The following is a 12,857-nucleotide window of genomic DNA, read 5'->3' as shown; positions in this document are numbered from 1 at the left end:
GGACGCTGTCCGCCGTAAGGTGTAAAAGGGTCTCTACCTGGTGTAGTGGTGCTACTGTGGGGCGTAATTTGAATAATGGAGACTACTGTGCACCGTTTTATGAATTGGTATTATTTTGTGGCCACACCCCTTAACCACGAAGCCACGCCACTATGTTTTTTTTGCACGCGCCTACGGCGCGCACTGCCCCTGTTTTGCATGCAGGGGTGGGGCTCCAATGCCGTTTCTTACACACACTGCTAAAATGTCTAGTTACGGCACTGTTGCTAGGTATCCACTTCCCTGAGCAGGCCCCCCTCACCAGATCCTCTCCAGGGGTGAGGGGGTGGACTTGGATGGGATGGGATGGAGGGGGGCCCAAGCCATTTTGTCGCACATGGGCCCACTGCTCGCTAGTTCCGCCACTGGGGGGCACGTCTAAAACTCTTCAGTCAGTTCTGGATTCATTCGGACCTCGACTCGTGGGTTTTACAAATAGTGTCCCAAGGGTACAAACTGGGGTTTCAAGAAGTTCCCCCTCACCGATTGTTCAAATCAGCCTTAGTCAGCAGGGAGAAGGTTTTTATTCAAGCCTCTTCGTGGTCCCGAAGCCGGACGGCTCAGTCAGACCAATCTTAAATCTGAAATCCCTTAATTTCTACCTAAAGAAATTAAATTTCAAGATGGAATCTCTCAGGGTAGTGATCTCCAGTCCGGGGGATAAAGGAGATTTCATGGTTTTGGTAGACATAAAGGATGCCTACTTACATGTTCCCATTTAGCCACTGCATCAAGCTACCTGAGGTTTGCAATTCATGATTGTCATTACCAATTTCAGACGTTGCCGTTTGGTCTGTCCACGGCTCCGAGGATTTTCACCAGGGTGATGGCGGAAATGATGGTTCTCCTTCGCAAGCAAGGAGTCACAATTATCCCGTACTTGGATGATCTCCTGATAAAGGCGAGATCCAGGGACCAGTTGGTGCAAAACATTGCACTCTCCCTGACAGTTCTTCAACAACATGGTTGGCTCCTAAACTTGCCAAAATCGCAGTTGGTCCTAATGACGCGGTTGTTGTTTTTGGGAGTGATACTGGACACAGAAGAGGTTTTCTTCTAGTGGAATGGCTCTGGAGATCCAGAGTCTGGTCAAACAAATTCTGAAACCAGCAAGAGTGTTAATCCATCAATGCATTCGGTTGCTGGGGAAGATGGTTGCGGCCTATGAGGCCATTCAGTTTGGCAGGCTCCATGCCAGAGTGTTCCAGTGGGACCTGTTGGACAAGTGGTCCGGATCCCACCTACACATGCACCGGAGGATAATCCTGTCTTCCAAGACCAGAATCTCACTCCATTGGTGGCTGCACAGTTCTCACCACCTAGAGGGGCGATGGTTTGGGATCCAGGACGGGATCCTAGGGACCACGGATGCAACCCTCCGAGGCTGGGGAGCAGTCACACAGGGGGAAAACATCCAAGGAAGATGGTCAAGTCAGGAAAGTTGTCTCCACATAAATGTTCTGGAGTTAAGGGCCATTTAATAACTGCAGACACAGTACGCACTGGGACGGGTGCCCAGCATCCTCTACGGACTAAGAGAAAAGGATTTACCAGTAGGTATTAAAATCCTATTTTCTCTAAAGTCCTAGAGGATGCTGGGGACTCCGTAAGGACCATGGGGATAGACGGGCTCCGCAGGAGACATGGGCACTTTAAGAAAGACTTTAGTTCTGGGTGTGCACTGGCTCCTCCCTCTATGCCCCTCCTCCAGATCTCAGTTTGATACTGTGCCCAGTGGAGACTGGGTGCTTTTCAGGAGCTCTCCTGAGCTTTCTGACAGAAAGTATTTTGTTAGGTTTTTAATTTTCAGGGAGCACTGCTGGCAACAGACTCCCTCATCGAGGGACTGAGGGGAGAGAAGCAGCCCTACTCTCTGAGTTGCAAGGTCCTGCTTCTTAGGCTACTGGACACCATTAGCTCCAGAGGGATTGGTACGCAGGATCTCACCCTCGCCGTCCGTCCCAGAGCCGCGCCTCCGTCCCCCTCGCAGAGCCGGAAGATAGAAGCCGGGTGAGTATGAGAAGAAAAGAAGACTTCAGAGGCGGCAGAAAAACTTCATGATCTTCACTGAGGTAAAACACAGCACTGCAGCTGTGTGCCTTTGCTCCCATACACCTCACATACTCCGGTCACTGTAAGGGTGCAGGGCGCAGGGGGGGCGCCCTGGGCAGCAATATAAACCTCTTTCGCAAAAATATAACATATATACAGCTGGGCACTGTATATATGTATGAGCCCCCACCAATTTTACAGTTTAAGCGGGACAGAAGCCCGCCTCCGAGGGGGCGGGGCTTCTCCCTCAGCACTCACCAGCGCCATTTTTTCTCCACAGCACCGCTGAGAGGAAGCTCCCCGGACTCTACCCTGCTTATACCATGTTAGACAAGAGGGTTGAAAAGAGGGGGGGGCACATAATTCGCAAATTACATACAGCAGCACTACTGGGCAAACATTAAGTTACTGTTTTATTCCTGGGTTATATAGCGCTGGGGTGTGTGCTGGCATACTCCCTCTCTGTCTCTCCAAAGGGCCTTGTGGGAAAACTGTCTTCAGAAAAAGCATTCCCTGTGTGTGTGGTGTGTCGGTACACGTGTGTCGACATGTCTGAGGAAGAAGGCTATATTAGAGAGGAGCGGGAGCAAATGAATGTGGTGTCTCCGCCGACAGCTGATTGGATGGATATGTGGAATGTTTTAAATGCTAGTGTAAACTCATTGCACAAAAGATTAGACAAGGCAGAAGCTTTGGGACAGTCAGGGTCTCAACCCATGCCTGATCCTATGTTGCAGGGACTGTCAGGGTCTCATAAGCGCCCACTATACCAGTTTGTTGACACAGATACCGACACGGATTCTGACTCCAGTGTCGATTACGATGATGCAAAGTTACAGCCAAAATTGGCAAAATCCATTCGATTTATGATTATGGCAATAAAAGATGTTTTGCACATCACAGAGTAACCCCCTGTCGCTGACAAGAGGGTACATATGTACAAGGGAAAGAAGCCTGAGGTAACCTTTCCCCCCTCACACGAGCTGAACGAGTTATGTGAAAAAGCTTGGAAATCTCCAGATAAAAGACTGCAGATTTCCAAAAGGATTCTTATGGCGTATCCTTTCCCATCAACGGATAGGTTACGATGGGAATCCTCCCGTGGATAACACGCTTATCCAAGAAGGTAGCCCTCCCGTCCCAGGATACGGCAACCCTCAAAGAGTGTGCTGACCGCAAACAGGAGATTACCCTAATGTGAAAACAAGGTGATATCTAATTAGCACACAGGTAAGGAATTAAGAAAATCTTTATTTAAGGGTGAAGATGTTTCTCACAAAATCGTTGCCCCAATGCATCATTGAAATTCAAGCTGGAAAGATGATTTTAATATATCACTTGTACATTTTGTATTGCTCTTCTGGTGACAATGTAGTTTGTTTTTGTCAATTACCATTTTAATAATAGGGTAAAGAAAATTAAGTGGATTTTTTAAAGAAAACAATACTGTCAATATACTATTAAAACAAATTAAAATGGTAAAAGTTATTGTACTTTAAGTAAAAATAAAAGAGCTAAAATATCAATCCCAGTTTTGGATTACTTTAATTAACAAAAAAAAATGCATATAGCAGAGGATAGTTTCAATCTGCCTACCGCTGGGTTATGGGCCCAGCATGCTTCCATTGCTGTACTCTGCTGCACATGTAAGTGCAAGAGATCCTGAAGCACTCACTCATCATGGGAAAGTACCAATGTGTTTCTTCGTTGGTTGATGGAAGAAACATCTTACAAAAACTCTCCAGATTATTGACTTTTTAAAGTTTTTCTAGGAAACGTTTTAGATGAATGCTTATTAGCCTTTGTCAGTATGGACTTTTGCAAAGTGTCTCTGTGGCGCAATCAGTTAGTGTGCACGGCTATTAACCAAAAGGTTGGTGGTTCAATCCCACCCAGGGACGTAATTGACCTTGTTATCAGATTTTGGTGATCTTTAAGTAGACAAGTCAAAATTTCAAACCCCCTGTTCTGGTGTAGGGTACCTGGCCTTCTCTGATGTAATCAGAGTTAGATTTGATTCAGTGATTTTATAAAAACAGCTAGGAAGCACAATTTAGCAAGTGGGTTGCAGAGAAAAAGAAATATGCTGGCAAAAAAAATCCAATTGAGTGATTAAACAGCTCTTAATTTTCTGGCTTTATTTTTATGCTAACAAATTTGTTCTCTGAAAAGTGTCCACAAAGCCAAGTCTCTGATTAACACCTTTGTAAGGATGGTTTTTAACCTATTACTAAATTAAACTTGCTTCATTGGAAAGGCAGCAAGATGCATCCTCATTTCAATGTCTACTGAAATAATACAGGTTGACACCAGGAAACATTAACGCCACTGCATCCTTGCTGCTTTCTCATGTGGAAGTCTGTTTAATGTGAAAACAAGGTGATATCTAATTAGCACACAGGTAAGGAATTAAGAAAATCTTTATTTAAGGGTGAAAATGTTTCTCACAAAATCGTTGCCCCAATGCATCATTGAAATTCAAGCTGGAAAGATGATTTTAATATATCACTTGTACATTTTGTATTGCTCTTCTGGTGACAATGTAGTTTGTTTTTGTCAATTACCCTTTTAATAATAGGGTAAAGAAAATTAAGTGGATTTTTAAAAGAAAACAATACTTTCAATATAGTATTAAAACAAATTAAAATGGTAAAAGTTATTGTACTTTAATGAAAAATAAAAGAGTAAAAATATCAATCCCAGTTTTGGATTACTTTAATTAACAAAAAAAATGCATATAGCAGAGGATATTTTTAATCTGCCTACCTCTGGGTTATGGGCCCAGCATGCTTCCATTGCAGTACTCTGCTGCACATGTAAGTGCAAGAGATCCTGAAGCACTCACTCATCATGGGAAAGTACCAATGTGTTTCTTCGTTGGTGGATGGAAGAAACATCTTACAAAAACTCTCCAGATTATTGACTTTTTAAAGTTTTTCTAGGAAACGTTTTAGATGAATGCTTATTAGCCTTTGTCAGTATGTACTTTTGCAAAGTGTCTCTGTGGCGCAATCAGTTAGTGTGTACGGCTATAAACCAAAAGGTTGGTGGTTCAATCCCACCCAGGGACGTAATTGACATTGTTATCAGATTTTGGTGATCTTTAAGTAGACAAGTCAAAATTTCAAACCCCCTCTTATGGTGTAGGGTACCTGGCCTTCTCTGATGTAATCAGAGTTAGATTTGATTCAGTGATTTTATAAAAACAGCTAGGAAGCACAATTTAGCAGTGGGTTGCAGAGAAAAAGAAATATGCTGGCAAAAAAATCAAATTGAGTGATTAAACAGCTCTTAATTTTCTGGCTTTATTTTTATGCTAACAAATTTGTTCTCTGAAAAGTGTCCACAAAGCCAAGTCTCTGATTAACACCTTTGTAGGGATGGTTTTTCACCTATTACTAAATTAAATTTGCTTCATTGGAAAGGCAGCAAGATGCATCCTCATTTCAATGTCTACTGAAAAAATACGGGTTGACACCAGGAAACATTAACGCCACTGCATCCTTGCTGCTTTCTCATGTGGAAGTCTGTTTAATGTGAAAACAAGGTGATATCTAATTAGCACACAGGTAAGGAATTAAGAAAATCTTTATTTAAGGGTGAAGATGTTTCTCACAAAATCGTTGCCCCAATGCATCATTGAAATTCAAGCTGGAGAGATGATTTTAATATATCACTTGTACATTTTGTATTGCTCTTCTGGTGACAATGTAGTTTGTTTTTGTCAATTATCCTTTTAATAATAGGGTAAAGAAAATTAAGTGGATTTTTGAAAGAAAACTATACTGTCAATATACTATTAAAACAAATTAAAATGGTAAAAGTTATTGTACTTTAAGTAAAAATAAAAGAGCAAAAATATCAATCCCAGTTTTGATTACTTAAGTTAACAAAAAAAAATGCATATAGCAAAGGATAGTTTCAATCTGCCTACCTCTGGGTTATGGGCCCAGCATGCTTCCATTGCAGTACTCTGCTGCACATGTAAGTGCAAGAGATCCTGAAGCACTCACTCATCATGGGAAAGTACCAATGTGTTTCTTCGTTGGTTGATGGAAGAAACATCTTACAAAAACTCTCCAGATTATTGACTTTTTAAAGTTTTTCTAGGAAACGTTCTAGATGTATGCTTATTAGCCTTTGTCAGTATGTACTTTTTACAAAGTGTCTCTGTGGCGCAATCGGTTAGTGTGTCTGGCTACTCACCAAAAGGTTGGTGGTTCAATCCCACCCAGTGACGTAATTGAACTTGTTATCAGATTTTGGTGATCTTTAAGTAGACAAGTCAAAATTTCAAACCCCCTCTTATGGTGTAGGGTACCTGGCCTTCTCTGATGTAATCAGAGTTAGATTTGATTCAGTGATTTTATAAAAACAGCTAGGAAGCACAATTTAGCAGTGGGTTGCAGAGAAAAAGAAATATGCTGGCAAAAAAATCCAATTGAGTGATTAAACAGCTCTTAATTTTCTGGCTTTATTTTTATGCTAACAAATTTGTTCTCTGAAAAGTGTCAACAAAGCCAAGTCTCTGATTAACACCTTTGTAGGGATGGTTTTTCACCTATTACTAAATTAAATTTGCTTCATTGGAAAGGCAGCAAGATGCATCCTCATTTCAATGTCTACTGAAAAAATACGGGTTGACACCAGGAAACAACGCCACTGCATCCTTGCTGCTTTCTCATGTGGAAGTCTGTTTAATGTGAAAACAAGGTGATATCTAATTAGCACACAGGTAAGGAATTAAGAAAATCTTTATTTAAGGGTGAAGATGTTTCTCACAAAATCGTTGCCCCAATGCATCATTGAAATTCAAGCTGGAAAGATGATTTTAATATATCACTTGTACATTTTGTATTGCTCTTCTGGTGACAATGTAGTTTGTTTTTGTCAATTACCCTTTTAATAATAGGGTAAAGAAAATTAAGTGGATTTTTTAAAGAAAACAATACTGTCAATATACTATTAAAACAAATTAAAATGGTAAAAGTTATTGTACCTTAAGTAAAAATAAAAGAGCAAAAATATCAATCCCAGTTTTGATTACTTAAATTAACAAAAAAAAAATGCATATAGCAAAGGATAGTTTCAATCTGCCTACCTCTGGGTTATGGGCCCAGCATGCTTCCATTGCAGTACTCTGCTGCACATGTAAGTGGAAGAGATCCTGAAGCACTCACTCATCATGGGAAAGTACCAATGTGTTTCTTCGTTGGTTGATGGAAGAAACATCTTACAAAAACTCTCCAGATTATTGACTTTTTAAAGTTTTTCTAGGAAACGTTCTAGATGTATGCTTATTAGCCTTTGTCAGTAAGTACTTTTTACAAAGTATCTCTGTGGCGCAATCGGTTAGTGTGTCTGGCTACTAACCAAAAGGTTGGTGGTTCAATCCCACCCAGGGACGTAATTGACCTTGTTATCAGATTTTGGTGATCTTTAAGTAGACAAGTCAAAATTTCAAACCCCCTGTTATGGTGTAGGGTACCTGGCCTTCTCTGATGTAATCAGAGTTAGATTTGATTCAGTGATTTTATAAAAACAGATAGGAAGCACAATTTAGCAGTGGGTTGCAGAGAAAAAGAAATATGCTGGCAGAAAAATCAAATTGAGTGATTAAACAGCTCTTCATTTTCTGGCTTTATTTTTATGCTAACAAATTTGTTCTCTGAAAAGTGTCCACAAAGCCAAGTCTCTGATTAACACCTTTGTAGGGATGGTTTTTAACCTATTACTAATTTAAACTTGCTTCATTGGAAAGGCAGCAAGATGCATCCTCATTTCAATTTCTACTGAAATAATACAGGTTGACACCAGGAAACATTACCGCCACTGCTTCCTTGCTGCTTTCTCATGTGGAAGTCTGTTTAATGTGAAAACAAGGTGATATCTAATTAGCACACAGGTAAGGAATTAAGAAAATCTTTATTTAAGGGTGAAGATGTTTCTCACAAAATCGTTGCCCCAATGCATCATTGAAATTCAAGCTGGAAAGATGATTTTAATATATCACGTGTACATTTTGTATTGCTCTTCTGGTGACAATGTAGTTTGTTTTTGTCAATTACCCTTTTAATAATAGGGTAAAGAAAATTTAGTGGATTTAAACAAATTAAAATGGTAAAAGTTATTGTACTTCAAGTAAAAATAAAAGAGCAAAAATATCAATCCCAGTTTTGATTACTTAAATTAACAAAAAAAATGCATATAGCAAAGGATAGTTTCAATCTGCCTACCTCTGGGTTATGGGCCCAGCATGCATCCATTGCAGTACTCTGCTGCACATGTAAGTGCAAGAGATCCTGAAGCACTTACTCATCATGGGAAAGTACCAATGTGTTTCTTCGTTGGTTGATGGAAGAAACATTTTACAAAAACTCTCCAGATTATTGACTTTTTAAAGTTTTTCTAGGAAATGTTCTAGATGTATGCTTATTAGCCTTTGTCAGTATGTTCTTTTTGTGAAGTGTCTCTGTGGCGCAATCGGTTAGTGTGTCCGGCTACTAACCAAAAGGGACGTAATTGACCTTGTTATCAGATTTTGGTGATCTTTAAGTAGACAAGTCAAAATTTCAAACCCCCTGTTATGGTGTAGGGTACCTGGCCTTTTCTGATGTAATCAGAGTTAGATTTGATTCAGTGATTTAATAAAAACAGATAGGAAGCACAATTTAGCAGTGGGTTGCAGAGAAAAAGAAATATGCTGGCAAAAAAAATCCAATTGAGTGATTAAACAGCTCTTCATTTTCTGGCTTTATTTTTATGCTAACAAATTTGTTCTCTGAAAAGTGTCCACAAAGCCAAGTCTCTGATTAACACCTTTGTAAGGATGGTTTTTCACCTATTACTAAATTAAACTTGCTTCATTGGAAAGGCAGCAAGATGCATCCTCATTTCAATGTCTACTGAAATAATACAGGTTGACACCAGGAAACATTAACGCCACTGCATCCTTGCTGCTTTCTCATGTGGAAGTCTGTTTAATGTGAAAACAAGGTGATATCTAATTAGCACACAGGTAAGGAATTAAGAAAATCTTTATTTAAGGGTGAAAATGTTACTCACAAAATCGTTGCCCCAATGCATCATTGAAATTTAAGCTGGAAAGATGACTTTAATATATCACTTGTACATTTTGTATTGCTCTTCTGGTGACAATGTAGTTTGTTTTTGTCAATTACCCTTTTAATAATAGGGTAAAGAAAATTAAGTGGATTTTTTAAAGAAAACTATACTGTCAATATACTATTAAAACAAATTAAAATGGTAAAAGTTATTGTACTTTAAGTAAAAATAAAAGAGCCAAAATATCAATCCCAGTTTTGGATTACTTTAATTAACAAAAAAAAATGCATATAGCAGAGGATAGTTTCAATCTTCCTACCACTGGGTTATGGGCCCAGCATGCTTTCATTGCTGTACTCTGCTGCACATGTAAGTGCAAGAGATCCTGAAGCACTCACTCATCATGGGAAAGTACCAATGTGTTTCTTCGTTGGTTGATGGAAGAAACATCTTACAAAAACTCTCCAGATTATTGACTTTTTAAAGTTTTTCTAGGAAACGTTTTAGATGAATGCTTATTAGCCTTTGTCAGTATGGTCTTTTGCAAAGTGTCTCTGTGGCGCAATCAGTTAGTGTGCACGGCTATTAACCAAAAGATTGGTGGTTCAATCCCACCCAGGGACGTAATTGACCTTGTTATCAGATTTTGGTGATCTTTAAGTAGACAAGTCAAAATTTCAAATCCCCTCTTATGGTGTAGGGTACCTGGCCTTCTCTGATGTAATCAGAGTTAGATTTGATTCAGTGATTTTATAAAAACAGCTAGGAAACACAATTTAGCAGTGGGTTGCAGAGAAAAAGAAATATGCTGGCAAAAAAATCCAATTGAGTGATTAAACAGCTCTTCATTTTCTGGCTTTATTTTTATGCTAACAAATTTGTTCTCTGAAAAGTGTCCACAAAGCCAAGTCTCTGATGAACACCTTTGTAAGGATGGTTTTTCACCTATTACTAAATTAAACTTGCTTCATTGGAAAGGCAGCAAGATGCATCCTCATTTCAATGTCTACTGAAATAATACAGGTTGACACCAGGAAACATTAACGCCACTGCATCCTTGCTGCTTTCTCATGTGAAAGTCTGTTTGATGTGAAAACAAGGTGATATCTAATTAGCACACGGGTAAGGAATTAAGAAAATCTTTATTTAAGGGTGAAGATGTTTCTCACAAAATCGTTGCCCCAATGCATCATTGAAATTCAAGCTGGAAAGATGATTTTAATATATCACTTGTACATTTTGTATTGCTCTTCTGGTGACAATGTATTTTGTTTTTGTCAATTACCATTTTAATAATAGGGTAAAGAAAATTAAGTGGATTTTTGAAAGAAAACAATACTGTCAATATACTATTAAAACAAATTAAAATGGTAAAAGTTATTGTACTTTAAGTAAACATAAAATAGCTAACATATCAATCCCAGTTTTGGATTACTTTAATTAAGAAAAAAAATGCATATAGCAGAGGATAGTTTCAATCTGCCTACCTCTGGGTAATGGGCCCAGCATGCTTCCATTGCAGTACTCTGCTGCACATGTAAGTGCAAGAGATCCTGAAGCACTTACTCATCATGTGAAAGTACCAATGTGTTTCTTCGTTGGTTGATTTAAGAAAATTCTTACAAAAACTCTCCAGATTATTGACTTTTTAAAGTTTTTCTAGGAAACGTTCTAGATGAATGCTTATTAGCCTTTGTCAGTATGTACTTTTTGCAAAGTGTCTCTGTGGCGCAATTGGTTAGTGTGTCTGGCTACTAACCAAAAGGTTGGTGGTTCAATCCCACCCAGGGACATAATTGACCTTGTGGTCAGGTTTTGGTGATATTTAAGTAGACAAGTCAAAATTTCAAACCCCCTCTTATGGTGTAGGGTACCTGGCCTTCTCTGATGTAATCAGAGTTAGATTTGATTCAGTGATTTTATAAAAAACAGCTAGGAAGCACAATTTAGCAATGGGTTGCAGAGAAAAAAAATATGCTGGCAGAAAAATCCAATTGAGTGATTAAACAGCTCTTCATTTTCTGCCTTTATTTTTATGCTAACAAATTTGTTCTCTAAAAAGTGTCCACAAAGCCAAGTCTCTGATTAACACCTTTGTAGGGATGGTTTTTCACCTATTACTAAATTAAACTTGCTTAATTGGAAAGGCAGCAAGATGCATCCTCATTTCAATGTCTACTGAAATAATACAGGTTGACACCAGGAAACATTAACGCCACTGCATCCTTGCTGCTTTCTCATGTAGAAGTCTGTTTAATGTGAAAACAAGGTGATATCTAATTAGCACACAGGTAAGGAATTAAGAAAATCTTTATTTAAGGGTGAAGATGTTTCTCACAAAATCGTTGCCCCAATGCATCATTGAAATTCAAGCTGGAAAGATGATTTTAATATATCACTTGTACATTTTGTATTGCTCTTCTGGTGACAATGTAGTTTGTTTTTGTCAATTACCCTTTTAATAATAGGGTAAAGAAAATTAAGTGGATTTTTTAAAGAAAACTATACTGTCAATATACTATTAAAACAAATTAAAATGGTAAAAGTTATTGTACTTTAAGTAAAAATAAAAGAGCAAAAATATCAATCCCAGTTTTGATTACTTAAATTAACAAAAAAAAAATGCATATAGCAAAGGATAGTTTCAATCTGCCTACCTCTGGGTTATGGGCCCAGCATGCTTCCATTGCAGTACTCTGCTGCACATGTAAGTGCAAGAGATCCTGAAGCACTCACTCATCATGGGAAAGTACCAATGTGTTTCTTCGTTGGTTAATGGAAGAAACATCTTACAAAAACTCTCCAGATTATTGACTTTTTAAAGTTTTTCTAGGAAACGTTCTAGATGTATGCTTATTAGCCTTTGTCAGTATGTACTTTTTGCAAAGTGTCTCTGTGGCGCAATCGGTTAGTGTGTCCAGCTACAAACCAAAAGGTTGGTGGTTCAATCCCACCCAGGGATGTAATTGACCTTGTTATCAGATTTTGGTGATCTTTAAGTAGACAAGTCAAAATTTCAAACCCCCTGTTATGGTGTAGGGTACCTGGCCTTCTCTGATGTAATCAGAGTTAGATTTGATTCATTGATTTTATAAAAACAGCTAGGAAGCACAATTTAGCAGTGGGTTGCAGAGAAAAAGAAATATGCTGGCAAAAAAATCCAATTGAGTGATTAAACAGCTCTTCATTTTCTGGCTTTATTTTTATGCTAACAAATTTGTTCTCTGAAAAGTGTCCACAAAGCCAAGTCTCTGATTAACACCTTTGTAGGGATGGTTTTTCACCTATTACTAAATTAAACTTGCTTCATTGGAAAGGCAGCAAGATGCATCCTCATTTCAATGTCTACTGAAATAATACAGGTTGACACCAGGAAACATTAACGCCACTGCATCCTTGCTGCTTTCTCATGTAGAAGTCTGTTTAATGTGAAAACAAGGTGATATCTAATTAGCACACAGGTAAGGAATTAGGAAAATCTTTATTTAAGGGTGAAGATGTTTCTCACAAAATCGTTGCCCCAATGCATCATTGAAATTCAAGCTGGAAAGATGATTTTAATATATCACTTGTACATTTTGTATTGCTCTTCTGGTGACAATGTAGTTTGTTTTTGTCAATTACCCTTTTAATAATAAGGTAAAGAAAATTAAGTGGATTTTTTAAAGAAAACTATACTGTCAATATACTATTAAAACAAA

General features: G+C 38.5%; 2 non-coding genes across 2 annotated transcripts; both read left to right on the top strand.

Moving 5' to 3' along the window:
• Positions 1 to 7,424: 7,424 nt before the first annotated feature.
• TRNAS-ACU (transfer RNA serine (anticodon ACU)) lies at positions 7,425 to 7,498 on the top strand. Its single transcript has one exon. It is a non-coding gene; the product is annotated as a tRNA-Ser (tRNA).
• Positions 7,499 to 10,875: 3,377 nt separating this feature from the next.
• TRNAS-ACU (transfer RNA serine (anticodon ACU)) lies at positions 10,876 to 10,949 on the top strand. Its single transcript has one exon. It is a non-coding gene; the product is annotated as a tRNA-Ser (tRNA).
• The last annotated feature ends 1,908 nt before the right edge of the window (positions 10,950 to 12,857 follow it).

This window comes from Pseudophryne corroboree, assembly GCF_028390025.1.
Source record: "Pseudophryne corroboree isolate aPseCor3 chromosome 7 unlocalized genomic scaffold, aPseCor3.hap2 SUPER_7_unloc_2, whole genome shotgun sequence".
NCBI lineage: Eukaryota > Metazoa > Chordata > Amphibia > Anura > Myobatrachidae > Pseudophryne > Pseudophryne corroboree.
Note: the sequence above shows the minus strand (reverse complement) of the source record. Positions and strands in the feature narration are given on the sequence as shown.